This window comes from Phocoena sinus, chromosome 15 (genome assembly GCF_008692025.1).
Source record: "Phocoena sinus isolate mPhoSin1 chromosome 15, mPhoSin1.pri, whole genome shotgun sequence".
NCBI lineage: Eukaryota > Metazoa > Chordata > Mammalia > Artiodactyla > Phocoenidae > Phocoena > Phocoena sinus.
This window is the reverse complement of record NC_045777.1, coordinates 84,015,678-84,038,849: the sequence shown is the minus strand read 5'-3', so window position 1 is coordinate 84,038,849 and position 23,172 is coordinate 84,015,678. Positions and strand designations below refer to the sequence as shown.

The following is a 23,172-nucleotide window of genomic DNA, read 5'->3' as shown; positions in this document are numbered from 1 at the left end:
GCTGGGCACACCTACAGCCTCCAGAGGCTCGTTTCTCCCACGACTCCTGCCTTCTCTTTCCTGAATGAGCACAGCGGATCCTACCCGGCCTCCTGCTCCCAGCTGCTTCCGTCCAAACACTTTTTCATACCACCAACGGGAACAGCCCTTCCAAAGGATGGATACCAATTCTTTGCTTAACTCTCCCTTCCTTACCTTCAGGCTTAAGTCCAAAGTCATCAGCACAGCACGACGCCCAGCTTCACATCCTGCTGGTCTGATCCCCAGGAGTCCCAGGCGTTATCTACCTAAAAAAATGGGAAATTCTGTTCTTCCTCCAAGGCGGAACTTACAAGCCACCCACATCCCGGGGAAAGACTCCTGTCCCCCAGGCAGGCTTCGTGTCATCCTCTCATTCCATGGTTATTACGGCAACACCACTAACTTCAGCCTCCTGGAACCAAAGATTTGAGTTGCGCTTGTCGTTCACAGAATGACTGTAAGTGAAGGAGTTACTCAATCCTCATTTCTCCCACATATATGCCTCCTCTCAGTGTCCCTATTACGTCCCTAACCTGGGTTTCTGGCCCTGGAACCTCAGAGGCCCGGCCCCTTCACAACAGCCAACTGCCCCAACTTCTGTGGGCTCCTTTCCTAAGATGCTCCTGGCCATTTAAACTCCACATTGCCGTCAGTCTCAGATGGGGTACACGCAGTCAACCATCCTCAGGGTCAATGTCCCCCCAAAAAACACCCTACTGGAATCACGTTCATCTCGCCATCCAGCCATCAAAGGTCAACTGTCCTGCCATCCCCTTAATTCACTCAACAAGAGACACATTCTTCTCTCTCTCTGTACACTCTGATCCTTAAAATGTCACTCCTTCGAAAGCTAATGCAAGCTGACCTTTCCTAAGGAGCCCTATCCGGCTGGGGCCAATCACCGTTTCAAGGCACTTACACGCGTAACAACAGAGCGGACATCCATCGACACACGTCAAACTGCCGGATCAGGCCGATGCTGATGCGGACATTCCAGCATCCCTCGAACTTTCCCTTCATAGTTAACCGATGGTTCCTCTCCTCCTGCGCTGAGGTCATCTCATAGAATACGCACCAACAGCCGCTGCGCCGTGAACCACGAAACCCTTGACCATCCCCTAGCCGGTCACGAGGCACCCCTGCCTGTTTCCTTAGCTGTAACGTAAGAGAGTTGGGCCAGGTGACCTTGAAAGTTTCTTCCAGTTCTGACGTTTTGTGATTCTATCAAAAGCTGTGCTTGTGCTTATGCTTTTACTCCCAAGCTAAGCCATTCCAAAGGATATTCTGATGTTTTAGGAGTCCATAAGGAAGCTGCAAGGGGTCAGTTTAATTTACAATCAGTAAAGGAAACAGATGGCGATTTACGGATCCTAGAAGGGCCTCAGGCCAGCGCACATCAGCACAGCCCTTTCTAGCTACACCCGTGGGTTTGTGCGTCTATTTTCACACGCGCGCACAGTGCATTTTTGGATGAGTGCTGCCTCATCATTCAATTTTGGGGGGCAGTGCTCAGATACAGGGACGTTGGGGGGCTGGGTAAGGAGGTTTGGTTTCTGGTCCTGTCTGTGATCCTGCCCGAGTCACCTCTTTTCTCTGTGGCTCCCAAGAGCACCCCAAGATACAACGGTCTAGTTCCTCCGTCCTCTTGCAGCCAGGCTGGCTCAGAGGCACACACCTGGCTTCTCGTCTCAGCTCTTTCACTGGCCAGCGGAGAGAGCTCGGAGAGAGTTTTTAACCTTTGAGAGCATCGGCAGCCTCCCTGACCCCAGAGGATGGTTTTAATGATGGAGAGAAATAATGTGGGGCAGGTGTCTGGCCCAGCACCCCCTGCTATAGGAGGTGTTACTGAATGAAAAAATACCAAAATATCAAGACATGCTTAGTCCTTTCGCTTGTTTCCTGCTGCCTGTGTATTTGGTACCTTCTGCCCTGGATGGACAGTCACCTGGAGAGATCGAGTAAGCAGTGGAGCGAGGAGAGGCCATGTGTGGACCAGCGCAGCGGCACTTGCCACAGGTCAGCAGCACCTCTCCCGTCTGCTCTGATTCCAAGACCCAGAACGCCGGCAAGCTGGCGCCTGTGCCTCTCTTCCCCAGCCCCTCGCCCCGGCTCTCCCACCACCGGCTCCTGGAAAGTGGTCCAGAGACGCTGCCTCTGCCTCTCGCTCTTCACCGGCACTGCCCCACAGGCCTCCACACCATTCCCTCTACGCACCGATGGGAGCCAAGGAACCGCATCGAAACCAACACTGCGGGGCCGCTATCACTGCTATCTGTCAAGTCCTCACGAGTGGCAGGCGTGTCCCCAGTCCTCTGCCTGCACAGTGTTATTTAATCTTTGAGATCCCACTATGGAGTTGTATGCGTCATCATCACGGTTCATTTACAGGTGAGGAAGCCAAGACTTGGAGAGACTGACCCGCGGAAGGCGTCACCCAGCATCCCCCTGAATCAGGGTTTGTCCCCAGATCTGGCTGGTTCCGAAGTCTGTGCTCTTAAGTGAGGGAGCCTGCTCTTCTCTGGGTCTCTCTCACCTGTCGGTCCCCCCCACCCCAAAATGAGGGGAAACAGAAAGGGACTGAAGAGAGAGGAATCAGCAGACTCAGAGGCAAAGAGGCAGGAACAGAATGAGACACACGACCAGAAACGGAAAGGGCCGCACCTGCTGAGGCGGCAGATGGGTTGGCGGTGAAGACACCTGTTGCTCGGCAGCGTCCCCAGCCCAGGTGGTTCACCAGGCTCTGGGCTGACGGAGAGACAGAAAGAGAGAGAGGGAAAGATGGAGAGAGTCAGAGATAGACACAGACACACACACAGAGAGAAACAGAGAGAAACAGAGGGAGGGACGGAGAGAGACAGAGACAAAGAGAGACAGAGAATCTCCTACGTCCCCCGAACCTTCTGGACCTCAGACTCCCTCCTCCCAGGTTTCCTCTCTACTGCAAACGTGGATTTGAGTTGGTGAATTCTAGCACGAGCTCTGCACTCAGCCCCCGCTACCCACACCCACAAGGCGCCATCTTCTATGGCGTCCCAGGAGAAAGGAGACCAGAATGTGGAGATTCATTTAGAGGAGACATCCAGACCCCCAATTCCAGCTGAATTCAATCCTTAGCTCCTTGGTTGGCTGGGTGCATTTACCCACCCTCTGATCCTGGAGGGAACAGAGTCTTAGCAATGACTCCTGAGAAGGGAGAGATCCAGTCTGGGTGGAGGAGAAGGTGCCTTGAATTCTGGTTGGAAGAAGTGCAAGTTCCAACCATCACAACATGGACCCAGCTTACCCTCTGGCCTCACCCTCACCTTACTGGCAAGTCGCAGAGCAACCTGCATGTGCCCCGGTCACTCCTTTCTCCCTGACCTCACGCATCCTTCTCCACGTCAGAATGTCCTTTCCCCACCTGGAAGTCTACTAATTCTTCAAGGCAGAGATCAAACACCAGCTTCTCTGTGAATAAAAATAATAAAGTAGCAGTGTAGACCGTAGAAGCGTAGTCTGTGGAAGCCCACGGACTCCACCACCTCATTCCCCCTCTTCTCCCATCACCTTCCAGCTTCTGTTCCCAGGGACTCTCAGTAAGAAAAGGGTCACTTAATAGGTTTCCCAGGGCCCACTTAAGGGTCAGGCGGGATCCAAGGCCCCACGGCCTCATTAGTAATCTTCTCCCCACACTGTGGTACCTAAGGAACTTGATGGTTTCAGAAGGCTGGGGGCTAGAGGGGAACTTGGGACCCTGAACTGGGATATCCTGGGAGATTCTGAAACTTCTGGGCAACAGGGATAGGAAGCCACTGCTCTCAGGTGATAAGGAGACAGTCTGCAGCAAGAGCTGGGGGTAAACTTCAACCTGGGGGAATGAACAGCACAATGCAGGTTGGGAGACAGCTCCCTGGAGAGAAGAGAGGAAAGTTCCTGCTCTCTCCACGTTTCCCCAAAGTTTGAGCCAAGGGGTGGCCAGGAGACTGAAGATCTCAGCAAGGACTGACCGGTGTAGTTGGTGGGGGTAAACATCCTCATCCTCACATCACCATCACCACCATCATCATCACATATTCAGCATCAAAAGTGCTGGACAGGGCTTCCCTGGTGGCGCAGTGGTTGAGAGTCCGCCTACCGATGCAGGGGACACGGGTTCGTGCCCTGGTCCGGGAAGATCCCACATGCCGTGGAGCGGCTGGGCCCGTGAGCCACGGCCGCTGAGCCTGCGCGTCCGGAGGCCGTGCTCCGCAACGGGAGAGGCCACAACAGTGAAAGGCCCGCGTACTGCAAAAAAATAATAAAAAAATAATGGTAGAGTTGAGTGAATTTTTACAAAGTGATCAAATAGAACATTACCAGAATTCCAAGAACCCTCCTCATTCCCCTTTCTACCACTGCCCTCCCTCTTCCCTAAAGGAAAACAGTATTCTGTTTTTTAGCACGTTATATTAGTTTTGCTTGTCTTTGAACTCTAAAGTACATATTCTTTTGTGTCTGACATCAAAGAAAAACTTAAAGACAAACAGTTAACTATCTGCACGCTGTTTACTTGTGTACGACGGAGACCAAAACCATGGGTTGACTTCTAAGTGACTAACAAAAACCTACCAAAATTTTAATAAAAGAGAGAGAACGGGGAATTCCCTAGTGGTCCAGTGGTTAGGACTCTGAGCTTCCACCACTGGGGGTCTGGGTTTGATCCTTGGTCAGGAAACTAAGATCCTGCAAGCCAGATGGCATGGCCTGAAAAAAAAAGAGAGAGAGAAAGGAAATAATAAATGCTACAGACAGTCTTGGAACGGTGATTCTTGTTTGCACTTTTGTTTTTCAGGTACACTGATTAGCTGTAAATTAGCGAGGAAGTCAGAACAATCTGTCTTTAGATGGATTGATGAGTGGTATCAGAGAAAACAATTTCAGTGGTTTGTAGGTTCACCAGAGGAACTTGAGAGTTTAGCTGTGGAGAATAAGGACAAGCTATCTTCCTGTAACACCTTACCTGCAATAAAAAATTACCTGGTATGCAAAGAAGCAGGAAAATATGATCCATGATGAGGTGAAAAATCAATCAGAACCAATCCAGAAACAACACAGATGATAGATTTAGTAGACAAGGACATTACAACAGTTATTGTAACTGTATTCCATATGTTCATGAAGCTAGAGGAAAGATAGGACATGTTTAGGAGGAACATGGCATATATAAAAAAAGATGAAAAATGAAACTTGTATAGGAGAAAACAACCATGTCCTAGTAACAAATACACTGGATGGGATTAACAGTAGATTAAACAATGCAGAAGAGACTCGTGAACTTGAAGATATTGCCATAGAAACTATCCAAAATGAAAAGAAAAAGAAAAGAATTAAATAAAATTTGAAATGTAATAAAAATTAAATCCACAGATCCAAGAAGCTCAACAAACCCCAAGCACAAGAAATATGAAGAAAACAATGAAACAGCTTTAAATCAGTGACAAAAATAAAATATAAAAATATCTAAATAAAATGATACACAGAGTAATAAATACAGGAGTGACAGCCAACTTCTTGTCATAAACAATGCAAGGCTGAAGACAGTGGAGCAACATCTTTAAAGCACACACCCAAAAATCTGTACCCAGTGAAAATACCTTGCAAAAAAGATGACAAATTTTAAAAAATTTATGGATGTAAAAAAGCTGAAAGAATTCATTACCTGCAGTAAATCTTCTAAGATGTGTTGCAATTGATGTTGGCAAAAATATTTGTAGAGCAGAAAAAGGCTTAGCCTGACAAATGTACAAAGCTTGTGAAAATATAAGTCAAACCCGTAGCCAATAAATACTCAACAGTGAAAAGCTGAAAGCCTTCCCACTAAATTCTGGAACAATACAAGGATATCCTCTCTTACCACTTCTATTCAACATTGTATTGGAAGTCTTAGCCACAACAATCAGAAAAGAAAAAGAAATAAAAGGTATCCGAGCTCGAAGGGAAGAGGTAAAATTGCCATTTTATGAAGATGACATGATACTCTATATAGAAAACCCTAAAGACTCCACACAAAAACTATTAGAACCAATAAATGAATTCACAAGGTAGCAGGATACAAGATTATTACACAGAAATCTGTTGCATTTCTTGATACTAACAATGAGATCTCAGAAAGAGAAAGTAAAAAACAATCCCATTTAAAATTGCATCAAAGAACACCTAGGAATAAACCTGACCAAGGAGGTAAAAGATTTATATGCTGAGAACTATAAAAAATTAATAAAGGAAATTAAAGATGATTCAAACAAATGGAAAGATATCTCTTGAATTGAAAGAATTAATATTAATTAATTCTTGTTAAATGGCCATACTACTGAAAGCAATCTACAGATTTAATGCAATCGCTATCAAAATACCCATTACATTTTTCACAGAACTAGAACAAATATTCCTAAAATTTATATGGAACCACAAAAGACTCAGAATTTCCAAAGCAACCTTGAGGAAAAAGAACAAAGCTGGAGGCATAACCCTCCCAGACTTCAGACAGTACTACAAGACTACAGTAATGAAAACAGCATGGTATTGACATAAAACAGACATATAGATCAATGGAACAGACTAGAGAGCCCAGAAATGAACCCACACATCTATGGTCAATTAATCTTCAACAAAAGAGGTAAGAATATACAATAGAGGAAAGACACTCTCCTCAGCAAGTGGTATTGGGAAAGCTGGACAGCCTCACGTAAATCAATGAAGTCGGAATACTCCCTCACACCATATACAAAAATAAACTCAAAATGGTTTAAAGACCTAAAAATAAGACATGACACGATAAAACTTCTAGAGGAGAACATAGGCAAAACAGTCTCTGACATAAATTGTAGCAAGTCTCCCAAGACAAAAGAAATAAAAACAAAAATCAACAAATGGGACACAATCAAACTTAAAAGCTTTTGCACAGTAAAGGACATCATAAACAAAATGAAAAGACAACCCATGGACTGGGAGAAAATATCTACAAAAGATACAACCATCAAGAAGTTACTTTCCGGGCTTCCCTGGTGGTGCAGTGGTTGAGAGTCCGCCTGCCGATGCAGGGGACACGGGTTCGTGCCCCGGTCTGGGAAGATCCCACATGCGTCGGAGCGGCTACGCCCGTGAGCCATGGCCGCTGAGCCTGCACGTCTGGAGCCTGTGCTCCGCAACGGGAAAGGCCACAACGGTGAGAGGCCCGCGTACCAGAAAAAAAAAAAAAGTTACTTTCCAAAATATACTGACAGCTCATACAACTCGATATCAAAAACAAGCAAACAAATAATCCAATTAAAGTCTACGGTTATTAATTGCATTATTTATCAGCAGGTACTTTTTGAAAAATATTTCAACCTATCATATGTTATAAAACAGTAGTGTCAACTGTGAACTTCATTGGCTCTTCTGAACTTCATGTTCTTTGAAAATATTCTAACCTGCAGTTGCTCCTTGCTATTCATAGAGGCTAATTCTTCAATCATTTCAAACGTGGCACTGACTTTTCAAACAAATCAATAACTGAGCAATATTAGCAACAACTGTCACTCATCAAAAGACAAGGAAAATCACTCAAAATCACTTGTTTTAAAATTGACTATTGATGTTGCTATCAATGTCCTCAATTTTTCAAAGGCCAAAAAAATGAAGTTTTAGAACGTGTTTGTTTTCTCTGTACATATTTTTTCAGCTGCCTGTTAGGATTTAATTCACTCACCATTAGTAAGTGGTTTTCCTTGCTTGGAGAAGGAAGCCACTCAGAAACTTAGTTTAGCTGCAGCCTCATTTTCACTTTTTATTTTTGTGAAGAAATTCTGGTGCTAAGTTATTCTCTTTAAAATTTTCTAATTTTTCTTACTTATGCTTCCTGTGAATTGGGAACACTGCAATGAGTGTTTAGTCCAGTAATGTCGATGATATTGTATTTAGCACAGCCATGGTGTCATTACATAATAAACACAATACTTTGACACCTAAATCAATAACAAAATAATCTTTGCTCCACTAAGTCTTAAAAGTATTTAAAATACACTTTTCTTGTTTTACAGACTGGATCTACATCACAGGAGCCACTGGGATATAGTAAGCATGACCACATCCCCGGAGCCACCAGCGGTATAGGAAACAGGACTAGGTCCCTGGAGCCGCTTGGGAAATAGGAAACACGACTATATCCTGAGCTGTTTTTTTAAAAAATGTTGCAGTACAGTGATACATATGGCACTCAAAATGCTATTGAGTTATACAGATGTTTTTTGACGGGGTTACTCCTGATAAACCCATCCTAAATTGAAATTATTGCAAGTCGAAAATGTGTTTAATACACCCAACCTACTGAACATCATAGCTTAGTCTAGCCTACCTTAAACGGGCTCAGAACACTTACATTAGCCTACAGTTGGGCAAAATCATCTAACACAAAGCCTCTTTTATAATAAAGTGCTGAATATCTCATGTAATTGATTGAATACTATTCTGAAAGTGAAAAACAGAAGGGTTGTATGTGTCCAGAATGGTTGTAAGTGTATATTGGTTGCTTACCATCATGACTGCAATTGTGTGGCTGACCGGAGCTGTGGCTCGCCACCACTGCCCAGTCTCATGCTACATGTTGCTACCCTGGGAAAAGATCAAAATTCAAAATTCTGCTGAACGTGTATTGATTTCACACCATCGTAAAATCAGAAAATTGTAAGTCAAACCATAGTACGTCAGGGACCATTTGTAACTTACAAATAACATCTTAATTTAGGGACTTCCCTGGTGGTGCAGCAGTTAAGAATCTGCCTGCCAACGCAGGGGACACAGGTTTGATCCCTAGTCCGAGAAGATCCCACATGCCACGGAGCAACTAAGCCCGTGCACCACAACTACTGAGCCTGCGCTCTAGAGCCCGCGAGCCACAACTACTGAGCCCGAGTGCCACAACTATTGAAGCCTGTGCACCTAGAGCCTGCACTCCGCAACAAAGAGAAGCCACCACAGTGAGAAGCCTGAGCACCACAACAAAGAGTAGTCCCCGCTCGCTCCAACTAGAGAAAGGCCGTGCACAGCAAGAGACCCAACACTGCCAAAAATAAATAATTTTTAAAAAAAATCTTAATTTAAAACAGTCTAGCTTGAATTACTACCAACCTAATTCGACAGTACACAAAAACACTCCTACAATACACCTGCCCCTCCTTTGTGCTATTTTTGTCATACAAATTACATCTTATGAGCCCATCAACACAGGTTTTGTAATTTCCTTATTTGAACATATTTTTAATGGCTTATTTAAACTCTTTGTCTAGAAAATCCAACATCTGGGCTTTCTTGGGACCAGTTTCCATGAACTGCTTTTTTATTTTCTGTGTATGAGCCACACTTTTCTGTTTCTTTGCATGTCTCCCCCCCCCCCGCTCTTTTTTCATAAAACTGAACGTTTTAAATAATATACACCTCTAGTAATCAGATTCCCTTTTCCCTCCTCAGTTTGTTTTTGTCCTTTGTTGTTGTGCTGTTTGTTATTTGCTGATTTTCTTTGACTAATTCTATAAAATCTGTATTCCCATTTTCTTTAAGAAAACCAAAAAACAGAAAACTCCAAACTGTTGGGCTACCCTGGTGGTGCAGTGGTTGAGAGTCCATCTGCCGATGCAGGGGACACGGGTTCGTGCCCTGGTCCAGGAAGCTCCCACATGCCGTGGAGCGGCTGGGCCCGTGAGCCACGGCCGCTGAGCCTGCGCGTCCAGAGCCTGTGCTCCGCAACAGGAGAGGCCACAATGGTGAGAGGCCCGCGTACCGCCAAAAAAAAAAAAAAAGACTCCAAACTGTTGTGCCACATGGCATGTAGGATCTTAGTTCCCTGACCAGGGATTGAACCCACACCCCCTGCCTTGGAAGCTCAGAGTTCTAACCACTGGACTGCCCGGGAAGTCTCTAAAGTCTGTATTCTTTTTGTGTGAAGTCTCTGCTCAGTTATTTTAGCTTTCAGTTAATGATGGGACAGAGGTTTCCTTACATGCCTTAAACCAATAAGTCTCCCAGGCTTTACCAAGGGGCCCCTGTGTGTTAGGACCACTTCAATGCCCCAGCAGTCCACAGCTCTGCCTTCGCCGGCACTCCCTATTTGCTCAGCAGCTCAAGGCCAGCCAGATGTGAGCGATTAAAGCTGTCTAGGGATTTTCCTGGGCATATGTACAGTCCTATGCACGGGCATGATCTTCTAGATCCCTGGGAAAATACATCAGATCCTTTCAAAGCCCCACACAGGCTTCTCATTCCCGAAATTTTCCTTGTAAGTTTTGTGGCCAGCCTCGTTTACCCTAACTGATATCACCTCAGATAGCTATAATGTTAATCAATGGCCACTGATTGTTTTTGACAAATGCCCAGGGGATAGACCTTTACTCTCAGAGTGAGCTCTTAATCAGGGCAAATAAAGACAATTCCTGTGAATGGAGCTTTCTAGGGCTTCGCCATACAGGTCAAATACTGACAATGTTCTAGGGATGAGGCTTTTCGGGAGCTTCAAACCCATTTGGTTCCCTCCGGTGGCAACCAGGCTGCTGGTTTTCACAGCTACTGTGTTTCTGTGGCCATCAGTTTTCAAGGCCGCCACGAAGCTGGGGAGAGGGGGATGGAAATAGTGCAAGTTAAAGTGCCCCAAAGTTCACTGTTCTCATAGATATTCAGCCATTTTCTTGGAAAAAAAACCTCCAAATTGTTGCAAGCCTTTGGCTAAATTCCAAAGTTCTGGAAGACTATTGATAGATTTTGACAATTTTTGCCAGTGTTTCTGTTGCTTTTATAAAAGATTTTCAGAGGTCCTTATTTTTCCATTCTGTAAGTGCTCATTCCCTCAAATTCACCCTTGATTCAATAAGTCAAAAAAATTAAAATATTTTGCTTTTGCAAAAATGTTGGCAAAAAATTTTTTAAGTTTCTAAATCTAGAGTGGGCCAGTGGGGTTTCTCACACACAGCTGGTGGGGCTGTAACTTTCTGGAATGAAACGTGGTACTTGTCCCTACAAACTGGCCTCTCAAATTTCACATTTGCCTGGTGGAGCCCTTTCGGTCAGAGACTTCATTAGATTAGAGAGGGAGCACAGTCCTCCCAGCCCGGAGGACAGAGCAAGGGCTTTTGCCAAATGGGTCAAGGTGGAGAGATGCTGGGAAAATGCAACTCCACACTTTGCCGCCAGAGGGTGGGGCTCTGCGCTATTCGTGGGGTGGGGCGTGGCAGATTGGAGGCACCTCCTCCAGGGGTCCTCAGGAAGCCCCCAAGGAAGGCTCTGGAAATTTATTAATAGGGTTCATTACTCAACGTCCCCCGCTCCCCCAAACCAGAGACACATCGTGCCCTGTATGCCCACAAGAGCCAAATCACAAAACACCTTTGGCCAGTAGTTTGGCCCCGTGATCAGAAGATGCCAAATCATCTATGATAACATCTATAAAAGTTGGTTAGCACACCCCTTCTTCACATGCCCAGGCTCCACGCTCCTATCAAACATAGCAGCCCGGGACTTCCCTGGTGCCGCAGTGGTTAAGAATCTGCCTGCCAATGCAGGGGGCACGGGTTCGAGCCCTGGTCCGGGAAGATCCCACATGCGGCGGAGCAACTAAGCCCGCGCGCCACAACTACTGAGCCTGCGCTCTAGAGCCCGTGAGCCACAACTACTGTAGCCCGTGCGCCTAGAGCCCGTGCTCCGCAACAAGAGAAGCCACCGCAACGAGAGGCCCGTGCACTGCAATGAAGAGTAGCCTCCACTCAACACAACTAGAGAAAGCCTGCGTGCAGCAACGAAGACCCAACACAGCCATAAATAAATAAATAATTAAAAAAAAAAACTTTATGAAACAAACATAGCAGCCCAAGGGAATGGGGAGCCCCCTCTGTGGGAGGTGCTACTCCTGTTCCTATTTTTCAGATGGGGAAATGGAGACCCCGCATTTGAGAAGGGAGCAGTCACATCTCAGCAGAGACTATGTTGGGGGAGGACGCGAGCCAGGTGTCTGTGCCTGCACTGTCCTCCATTTCACACCCATCCTCCAACACCGGACCTTACCCTGCTTCTCCAGAGTCAGGGCTGGATGGGGTGAGCCTGCTTTACTCCCGAACTGTGAATGTTCTCCAGCTGGAGGGGCCTCCTTGGGCTCCCAATTCTCCCCCACGCTTCCCAGAGGGCCACCGCCACTATCCTGAGCCCCAAGCCCAGTCCATCCTTTCCAGGGGCTCTAGAATTCTCTCCAGGGCAGACTGACCTGGGGGTGACACAGGGGTCTCCTGGACACAGGTCCTGAGTCTGGAACTCTCACCTCCATCTCCGTCTGTCTTAGGGCTGGTCCATGGCATCAGTGAGAAGAGGGTCCACTCCTTTTGAAACTGAGGGCAGTCATCAGATCCATTAAGCTATAACTTGCTTAATAAATAATGAACTGTACTGACGTCAGCATCAAGCTTGCTTTAACTGTTGCTACAAAAAAACTTGCATGTCCTCCAAGTGGCCTAAACAATAAGATGTTTGCCCAAGTTGTTTCTCAGGCACTTGAAGTCGGCAGTGTCTAGCTCGAGCTTGAGCCGTTTAAGACTGGTTGAGACTACTGACCCCCCCCCCACGTGGGCATGCGCGAGCAGCTGATGTGTGGCCTCCTGACGTCAGAGGGTGGAGAACTCCACCCTCAGAACGTGCTGGAGCCGCCCTTCTCTTTCCATGAAGAAGCCTGTAGCTTAGCTTAACCTGCGCAGAATTACAGTTACCTCACAGTTTTCTTATCTCCAATCACCTTTCCCCAGGTGACTCCCCACGTGGCACCTTTATTCCCTAAATATCCTGAGCCCCTCCCCTTCAGGGAGGCGGGTTGAGATTTGTTCTCCTGTTCTCACCTGGTGGCCTCCTGAATAAACAAACGTTTTCTTTGCTGTGCACCTCACTCCTCACTGTTTGACTTGCTGTGCGTTGGGTAAAGAAAACACTCTCCCCAAGACCCTTAACTCAGCTCCTGCTTTCCCCAGACTCAAGGGAGCTAGGCTGGGACCCTCTGCTGCAGGGCTGGCACCTGGACAAAGGGTCTCCTCAAGCAACAGAATACAAAGAAACTAAAAGGGTCTAAAAATAACTGCAGGCATGCGCAGATGGGGCAAATTAGGAACAATGAGATACAAAAAGGCCACAAACCAGCTGCCACTTCTGAGGTGCCTGGAGCAAAAGTGGGGCATGTTCCCTGCACCACCAAGGGGGTGGGCAGCCCACCTAAGCCGCCGCCTCCCCGGCAGACCCACCGATCCTCCCCCACCCTCGTCCCATTTCAGGAGCCCGCCCACCCTCCTTGGAGAGCACGTGAGGGCCCCGGTTACTTGTTTTCACTCCCTCGTGCTGCAGCGCGAATCCCAAGAAAGCTTTGCCGGAATTCCTCTTCCGGCCTCTTAAAAATTTCTGTTGATTAAAGGGTCCAAGGACCCGGGTCGGCATCACAAGTGTCACCAACAAAAGCCCATTAACAATTCCTGGGAAATGAAAATAGAATCTGGGTAATAAAATAAAGGTTTTTTTTCCCCTCTCTGTGCTTAGTCTAGTTTCACTTGCTCACAGGGTGCCGCGGGCAGAGGCCTGGCACCTGGCACTTCAGACCAGAGTTCCCAGTGTAAAAGAGTGCAATCTGGAGCCGTGAGCAGCACAGCTGCGACCCCCCCTCCCCGCATCCCGCCACTGCAAGAATCCTACAAAGCAGCCCCTACCCTGGCCTTTCGGCTTCTGGGCGAGGGCAGGTACCCTAGACCCCGAGCTCACACCTCTCCATTCTTTGATCAAAGAATAAAGCTTTTCTGTGCTTCTGAACGGAACGTTAGTCTCCTTTTCTTGGCTCCATAGGACACCGGGCAGAAGGACTCTCGTTGGGGACCAACTCGGGTGGGTGAGTAAAACCAGGGATCCCGGGGGCAGGTCCTGAGGAGGAAGAACCCTTGTGGGTGGCCCTCGTGTGGCTTCAAGGGGCCCTGCCCCTCCCCCCAGAATTTGCAGGCACAGGCCAGGCTCTACACGGGAGGGCGAGGTCGTCGTGCGAATGAACTGGCTGCCCCACCCACGGCTCCTGCCACGCAGACCGCGCCTGCTGGTCCCAGCATCCCCCGAGCCGCCACCTTCCATCCATACCTGCCCCCGGGGCTCAGCCCGAGGGAACCCGAGCTCAGAACCCCTGGTCGAGACCCAAGCGCTCAGAGCCGGGGATCCAGACCTCAACCCCTCAAACCTTTCTGAGGAAGACGAACCCAGGCCCCGGGCAGCGGCAGCCCAGAGGCCCCAACACCAGGGGGCCCACAGCCCAGCACTCACAGCCTGGGACGAGGAGGAGGAGGAGACCAGAATGGGGAGCCCGGCGAAAACCTCTGCTCCCCAGCCTGGGTAGCCCTGGGGACAAAGGTCAGCCTCCGGAACCCAGAGGCCATCCTTCAAACCACATCAAACGTCCCTGGTCTTCAGCCGGTCCCTCCCTTATCACCTCCCTGAGACCCTTGCTCCCTTCACAGCAGTAATTGTTTTCCATCAAAGTGTTGTCTGTCTCCTCATTAGCCTGGTAGCCCACAGGGCGCTCACGACTGGGGGTGTCCCCAGGTCCCCACACACAGCGGCCCCCGCGGGGGCGCAACAGTTCCGGGAGGAAAGAACGCGAGTTGGCGGTGCAGTTCCGAGCGCTGCCGCCAGAGGGAAGGGCTGCCCGCACGTTCCCCAGGGACGCGGCGCTCCCACTGCAGCCGGCTTCCCCGCGTGGGCCGGTTTGTCCACGGAGAATCCTGCGCTCTCCTGCCGGGCGCGACGCGCGAGGGTGCTCTCCGCTCAGGAGCCGAGCCGTGGAAGGGGGCGGTCGTGGTCTCACTGTTGGGCGTGCGGCTCTCCCGTGAAGGCCCTGTCTTCACTCGAGTCCTTCACCTGTGCCACCACCTCCAAGCGCAGAGCCCCTTTCTCTTCCATCTCAGGCTGGGGCGAGTGTCCGGGCAGGGTTTGAGGGGGTCCTGACGTCTCACTGCTCTCCACTCACTTTATCCAGCCCTCCTGTTATCAGCCTCACTCCTCATCCCCCCCCCACTAGGTCCCTAGGTCCCCCAACCCGAGCCCTCTCCTCTGCTGCAGGAACTTGTGCTCCCGTCCTGTTCGCTCGGCTCAGGCAACGCCCGTCAGCACATCCTTGCTCTTCTAACATGGTGTGGACCCCTCTCTTCTGCTTTCAACTCTCTCCCCACCCCCCCGACCCCGCCCCCGGCCGAAGGGAGAGGCACGTGGGATCCTTGTTCCCCAACCAGGGACCAAACCTGCGCCCCCTGCAGTGGAAGCATGGAGTCAACCACTGGACCACCAGAGAAGTTCCTGCTTTCAACTCTTTTTATGTTCCCTTTATCCTTGGGGTTTAAGCCTTTTTAAAAAATAATAAATTCCGTGTTGCAGGTTTTCAGGCCGAGTGGAGATACGCCTGTCCCAGGCTGGTTGGTAGGTCTGGGGGAAGGTTAGATGCTGCATCCTGCAGATTCTGCATGCAAATGATTGTAGTTTGGGCACCATTCTCTGGAGGTGGTGGGATGAAGTAAAAAGAGCAAAGATACCCAAGCTGACATATACACTTACTTACGCAGGAAATGAATAGAACTACAGATTTGGGGGCTTCTGAAAGGGCAGTTCACACTGCTCTCCTCCCATCCGAAGTTTGTAATTCACTGAGAGACACACACAGGAGTCAGACACACAGACGTGAAAATATCAGCCTTATTAAGAATAACTCTGAATTGGAGGAATGATCTAGATCAGGGGCAATGTGGGTTGCCCAATACTTTGCACCTGCCAGCCACAGGTGAACTGGAAAGCCACAGGTGTCTTCTGTGAAGGAAAGAAGGACCCTAAGGACAGGTTGCCCCGGAGAGACCAGGTGGGGTCTGCTCAGCGTACTCAGCGCCTCCTCCAAACTCACATACTGTGAGTCCAGGTGAGCAGGGGGCGAAGGGGGTAGAGAGACCTTCTGTACTTCCTCAGAGGCGTGAAAATCCCTTTCTGGAAACACGAGGAGAGACAAATGTTGCCAATAGCATAAGATTTTTCCAGATCCCAATTTATATCCCAGCGGTGAAACCCATTTTCGGAAATAAAACAATAGAACAGGGGCTTCCCTGGTGGCGCAGTGGTTGAGAGTCCGCCTGCCGATGCAGGGGACACGGGTTCTTGCCCTGGTCCAGGAAGATCCTACATGCCGCGGAGCAGCTGGGCCCGTGAGCCATGGCCGCTGAGCCTGCGCATCCGGAGCCTGTGCTCCGCAACGGGAGAGGCCACAACAGTGAGAGGCCCGCGTACTGCAAAAAAAAAAAACAACCCCAAAACAATAGAACACTTGGCATGTCCTCTTCAGATAACTGGGCATCATGCATCCCAAATATGGTGAATGGAAATTATGGATAGCATATAGTACCACCTTAGTGAAAAAAGGCGTAGATAGCCGAAGCCACAACTACACTGAAGAGCTGCAGGCCACTGACCTGAAAGTCATTGATTGTGTGCAACAGTGAGCTCAGGGGGAAGAGGGAGTTGTCTTTTCTGAGAAGCAGAAGGTACACATCACAGTGGTATCTTTAGATCAGCCAGAGTAGGATTATTTACACTGTGAAAATTGGCAAACACTACCAGTCGGGGTTCCGTTCACTCAGAGAGCCAGTTGTTGACACTCAACATCACACCACTGCCTCGCTGCCCCTCAGCTTTACCAGCCTCGGGTACCACCTCCACCCACAGAAAGCAGTTTCCCCACTCCTGACCAAACCCCAAACCTGCTTCCCCTTACTCTTTTTTTTTTTTTTAATTAATTAACTTTTGGCTGTGTTGGGTCTTTGTTGCTGCGTGCAGGCTGTCTCCAGTTGCGGCGAGCAGGGGCTACTCTTCGTTGCAGTGCATGGGCTTCTCATTGCGGTGGCTTCTCTTGTTGCGGAGCACGGGCTCTAGGCGCGCGGGCTTCAGTAGTTGTGGCACACGGGCTCAGTAGTTATGGCACACAGGCTCAGTAGTTGTGGTGCACAGGCTTAGTTGCTCCGCGGCATGTGGGATCTTCTCGGACCAGGGCTCGAACCCGTGTCCTCTGCATTGGCAGGCCGATTCTTAACCACTGTGCCACCAGGGAAGTACCTCCCCTTCCTCTTGAGAGCGCGCACACACGCACGCACACGCGCGCGCGCGCGCACACACACACACACACACACACACACACACACACACCAAGCAGGTTCTAGAACTCATCATCCAGGAAGAAGGGATTGCAAATCTGTCATCCATCAGCAGTCGACAGTAGTACCTGCTTCTCCCTCTGGAGGGACACCCGTGGCCTGGCCTCTGTGGGGAGTGGCTTGTGGATTCCTTCCCCCCAGGCTCCACGCTGGATGAGGTCCTCAGGGCTGGTGCCTCCAACCACAAATGAAGCTTTTGAGGTGCACTTGTCAGCAAATCTGAGTCTTGCAGCAGATTAAAGCCAGACTAGAAGAAAAGAGTATCTGTCGTGGATCTGCCTCTTCCTTACCCGTGCAAAATTAATATTTCATCTGAATCTCGTTTTTCCCTGAATTAAACATGATGCCTAACTGAACTGACTCAGCCCTGAATTCTACACCATGTGACATTCTGCCTTCAGTTGCTGGATCCTACTCTGTTGTATACTCACCAGAACAGCTCTGTGCCCGGCAACCTGGGGCTGAGGTTTTCTATGTGATTAAGCCATCGTTCTCACAATTATCTGCCTTAGACAGTGATTCATTTGGCTAATATCTCGTTTAAGATCTTTTCATCTATGTTCATGAAAGATATTGGACTGAAAATTGTTCCTTTCTCAAAATTTAGTTCTTGGGGTTTGCAACAAGGCTATTCTGGCTTCCAAACACAGGTTTCCTATTCTCTGGAATTTGTATAAAATTGCCATTAATATTTTACTAAAGTGTTCAGAAGGATTTACTAATGAGGTCATCTGAGCCTTTCGATTTCTTGGTGGGAAAATTTTAAAATACAGATGAAATTTGTAAATTTTTACAAATTTAAAACTTTTTTAAACTTACAGTTTCAGTAAGTTGTGTTTTCCAGAAAGCTGTGCATTTTATCAAATGTATTGGCACAGAATTTTCATATCTTCTTCTTGACTCTGGAATGATGTCTCACTTTATTCCTTTCCTGATGGGCTGAGGCGAGGACAGAGGCAGGCGCTGCGGGCAGTGGAGTAGCACAAAGTCCAGGCACAGAGGATGGACCAGCCGCTGGACCCCCTCGTCTGTCTGGAGATTTGGGGCACATGCCCCAAAGATATAAGGAGTCCCAATACCAGGACCTGCGGTTACTGGCTGGGCATTCTGCCGGCAGAAGGAGCTGCCATTTGATTGGATGGTTCTGTCAGCCTGGGGTCCCAGAGACAACCTGAGTCACGCTGTGTTTTGAAGACAGGGGCAGGGCAACCATCACACCTTCTGGAGGCTTCCCTGCACCATTTGGGCCCAATATCTTTGTTAGGCATGCTCACTCCAGGCCCCTGGTGCACCCACACCCCCACCAGCCGCACCCCTACCCTCGTGAGCCAGTTTATAATTACCAGTCACGCCCACCCATCTTGCCTTTTTATGCCAGCCCGGCTGTCTGCACGTCCTCCCTCTCTGGCCTCCAGCTCTGCCCCCTGCCCCTTTTCTTGATGCCCATGCACCCATCCTGCCCCACCACCTGAAGACAGATGTCACGGTGGGCCATCTCCTCTGGCTTGGATGGAGTAGGGACCTCTCCAGACAATGGTTGGGACCCTCAGAGCCGCCGCACAGCTGGACGTGCCTGTGCTGTCCAGACGGCCCCACGGCCTGCGCCCGACGTCGGACCCCAGAACACAGGACAGAGCTGACGAGGAATCTGTCATTTCTTTAACCTCAAAACTTAATCTTAGCAAGTGTCCTCCTTCGTGATGACCCACCGTACATCAGAATCACGCTGACACCACGCTGTCAGCTCCATCTCGGGCCCGCAGTCCCCCCGCAACCCCGTCCCTGGCCTGAGCTTTAGCCCACTCACAAGGAATGCACCCCCGCCAGGTAAGCTCCATATTTACCCTTGCCTTCATCTGATATGAAAACTGGAAGAATGCCTTTTGCTGGCACAGATGGTTAATGGTCATGAGATCCCAAGGGGGGAAAAAACCCCATTTCCCGTCAGTGCCACCGTGTATCTCCCTTGGTTGTCAGATTCTCATTTTAGCTTTGGCCCCTGTGAATCCCCCTGTACTCCTTTCAGCAGCACAGAGTTTAGCTGCAAATGCCTCCGGATACTCGTCTGCCTGATCCTGCCTGTAGGTAAGTTACCCACAACGAACTTCATAATTGTACTCTATGGGGTTGCCTGCTTTGTCTTCGGTCTTAAAGTTTCTTCTCAATTTGGGGGATATTATTCAATATTTGTGCCGCCCAACACCCATCTATGTGTGTCATCTTCAATCTTCAGCACTAGGACACTTATAAGGACTCAGCATTTTTAAACAGTCCCATATGATCATCATTTTAGGCGACTTTCAAGGTGAGCCTGGGGCTGCAGCATCAGGGAGCGTGTCCCTCCAGACAGCACCCAGGGGACGCAGCTATGTGACCTCCATTCTCCACAACAAAATGTATTTGAGAATCAAATGTGAGCCACTCTTCTCTGGTAAGCCTCAGGCAACAGAGCCCAGTTCCTGCCTCAGGAAATTCCAAAAGGGATTAGGTAAAAGTAAAGAAGTTGTTTTAGACGGCTACACATTGGAGACCGGCCCGAAAAGGAAACTCCATGGCTGGCTGTAAGAAAGAAACTTATTACTAAATGGAGCTGGGGGTGGGGTCTGGTGAGGGTACACGTCTGTCCCCTGCCCACCCCCAGCCCCTGCTCCTGAGCCTGGGAAGGGACAAGAAGTGGGTCTTGGGTGGGTGTTATTTGGGGTTGGGGAGGCTCCAGGTCGCCCCGCCTGTAGCCCGGGATGCTCCTCACAGAGCCACAGGCCTGCCTCCCAGGCTCCGGGTCTGCACTGCTGTGGCAGCCACCTCATACCGCGGGAGGACAGCGGAAGTGAGTGATGTGCCTTGCAGCTGCCCGCAGCGCTGTTTCCTCCAGCTTGGGTACCTGGGGAAGAACAAGTTGGCTCCAGGTGTTGCTGGAAGGGTGCGCCCTGGTCCTCTGTGCTGTGCAGTTCCTGGAGAGGCACTGAGCCCCAGGGCAGGTCCCCCCAGGGCTTGGAGCAGGTGGTGTGTGGGTCTCGGATGCCCCTCCAGACCTGTCCCCATATCCCCTCGACCCCCTCCCCCTCCATCTTCTGACCCACAGGGCTGAACCAGTCCACCCCAACCCAATCCTGTCCCGTTCTTATCTGTCCCTGCCCCTCTGTCCCATCTCTTTTCTGTCCCATTATCTCCTTATTCCTGCCCCTCGTCTGTTCTGCTGTATCTCCCTGTCTCTGTCCCTCGGGCCCCCTCCCTATATCTCTGTCTCTCCCTTCCTGGTGTCCCTCTGGCTTCCTCTCTTGCTGTGTGCCTCTGCCCCTCTTCTCCGTCCTCCTCTCCCCAGCCCCCAACAAGAGGCTGCTTCAACCTTGCTGGAGGCTCTGCAGGCTGTCCTGGGCTTTGGCGTCTGGGATGGGAGCGGCAGTGGCGGTGGGGACAGGGGCGCCCGGGAGCAGCAGCAGCGGGCACCACGTGGCCAGGCAGGCAGGGCAGCTGGGAGGGTGCGAGCTGTGGGTGGTCAGGGGCCCCGCCCTTTGTCCCCTCCAGCCCCACCCTCGCCCCTGTACTCCCCTCTCTATCCCCTCCCCCTTCCACGTGCCCGGTGCCTCACACACAGGTCTGTCACTCTTCACCTGCCCGCAGGCCTGCCCACAGGCCTGCCGTGTCTTCCGGTCACTGGCCTCTGGCCCCCCAAGGACTCTTAGATCCAAACAGTTCTCGCCTGAGGAGTGGCAGCTGCACCTTTTTGAGCCCAAGCCAAGCTCCACTGCTGACCGCACCCCTGGCCCGAGCCACGTCCTGTCCACTGTTACGCCCACCCCACCACTCTACAAAGGCCCTGCCCCCCAGGACAAAGCCACGCCCTATCACAGCAGGCCACGCACCTAAACCAGAGCCACGCCTCTATTTGTTGAGCAGTCCTGCCCCAGAATGGAGCCCCCAACGCCCTTGTGTTTGGAGTTTTGGGGTTCTCCAGTGTTAGGATCCCAGAGCCCTGCGCAGCTCTCTCCTGTTCACACTGCCCTGACTTCTAGCTCCTCAGCCTTCCTGAATTCTCAACTCGGGGAGGCCACCCAGCTCTGCTTCGGGTTCTCTTCCCTGCACTGTGGCCTCGGGGCCACTTTGTTTCTCTTCTCTCAGGGATCACTGTCCTGCCTGATGTCCAGTGTCAGAAAGCCATGGTTTCATCTATTTTGTCCAATTTTTCAGTTATGTAGCCAGGAGAGTAAATCTGTTTCCTGTTCCTCCATCATGGCTAAACATGGAAGACGAGGCATCTGCTTGTTATCTTTAGGGTGACTGCCTCTTTAGAGAAGCCTTCAAAAATTTATCTTTGATATTCTTAAATTTCACTTTAATGACATGGATATCTCAGTATCTCTCCTGTTTGGAGCTCCAACTGTTCTTTTAATTTGACATCATATTGGGTTTTTCACTTATATAAAATGGTCACTCCCTTCCCTCCATGTAGCTCCTCCCCTTCATTTGTGGGTGTCTTGCTGAAATCTCTACTTCTCACCTTTTCACATCACATTTTCTTTACTCTCTCTAAAGCCTTCTGCAAAAGCTCTTTGCTACACAGTGTCTCCCACTCATTAACCACTGGCTCATCTAATATATTGAATTTTTATTGTTGATACTAAGTATTTCCCTTCTTTTGAACTGTTTACCTCCACATCGCTTTACCAATACACTTTTTTCTTTGAGGGTATTTATTTAGCACAGGTGGTTCTGTTTGTCTTTCTTCTGTGGCTGAAGTCCTCAGGGTTTTTTTTTTTTGCCAGAACTCACTTTCTCCTGGGAGTTCCTGCACTTTTGACTGGAGGATAGGCCGGTCCTAGTCCCGCTTCTCAGTGTGAGTTTATGGAGGACACAGCTGCCTCAGCAGGAACACAGCCAAGCAGGGATGGACCACCTGAGCCTGTCAACCCCTCCCCGACATCGTTGCTACAAAAGGACTCCGCTTCTTTAAAATCATCACTAAAATATCAAACTTCTTCTGACACAGGTCTCAACACCCTATATTTGTTTCATCTACTCCCCCCACAGGATTGGGGGTTCAGGGCTGGCTTTCCCCTCCCACTGATCAATCAGTCAGGCAGATTCCCCTGGGCTAACGTGTGGAGAGAACATTTGTGAAGGTGCGCTCGGCAGATGCCATGCTATTTGCACCAGTTTCTTCACTGTCCCGACTCCACATCTTCCTCCACTGAGCACAGCCGTCCCTTCTTCCCTCGGAGGATTCCTGACACTGTTTCCACTCCATACCCTTTGCTCACAAGTCTGCATTCAATGGCAGTTCACCAATCCGGCAGGAACTACAAGGGGGTTGATTTCTTTAATGTGAAAGAATATTTATTTTTTTTGTTATAATTACCACTGTGGCGACTGGGGAGGGTTACTTTTTTCTTTGTGGCCTTCATATAACTTAATTTGGGGAACACTGTGACGCTGTCATTGCCACGTTTCCCCTCTTTACAGGGATTAGGTGGGGGACTTCCCTGGTGGCGCAGTGGTTGAGAATCCACCTGCCAACGCAGGAGACACAGACTCGAGCCCTGGTCAGGGAAGACCCCACATGCCGCGGAGTAACTAAGCCCGTACGCCACAACTATTGAGTCTGCGCTCTAGAGCCCACAAGCCCCAACTACTGAGCCCACGTGCCACAACTACTGAAGCCCGTGCGCCTAGAGCCTGTGCTCCGCAACAAGAGAAGCCACAGCAATGAGAAGCCTGTGCACCGCAACGAAGAGTAGCCCCCGCTCGCTGCAACTAGAGAAAGCCTGCACGCAGCAACGAAGACCCAACACAGCCAAAAATAAAAATAAATGAAGTTTAAAATATATAGTAAAAAAACAACTAAGTACATAGTCCACACCATCAAATGTCATAATTCCTCACTGTTGTGCCATAAACCCAGCCAGCACCCCCCATTCCCCGT

General features: G+C 49.6%; 2 long non-coding RNA genes across 3 annotated transcripts; both read right to left on the bottom strand.

The window, feature by feature from the left end:
* Positions 1-103: 103 nt before the first annotated feature.
* Positions 104-4,144, bottom strand: LOC116739573. Its single transcript, XR_004345640.1, has 3 exons — positions 4,008-4,144; positions 3,324-3,468; positions 104-287 (listed from the first exon to the last, which is right to left on the bottom strand). It is a non-coding gene; the product is annotated as an uncharacterized LOC116739573 (long non-coding RNA).
* A 9,226-nt stretch (positions 4,145-13,370) lies between these two features.
* On the bottom strand, positions 13,371-20,256 carry LOC116739572. Of its 2 annotated transcripts, XR_004345638.1 has the most exons (4): positions 18,072-20,256; positions 17,321-17,499; positions 13,791-13,944; positions 13,371-13,505 (listed from the first exon to the last, which is right to left on the bottom strand). It is a non-coding gene; the product is annotated as an uncharacterized LOC116739572 (long non-coding RNA). The 2 variants fall into 2 exon arrangements; XR_004345639.1 differs by lacking the exons at positions 13,371-13,505; positions 13,791-13,944 and adding an exon at positions 15,773-16,035.
* Between the last annotated feature and the right edge of the window lie 2,916 nt (positions 20,257-23,172).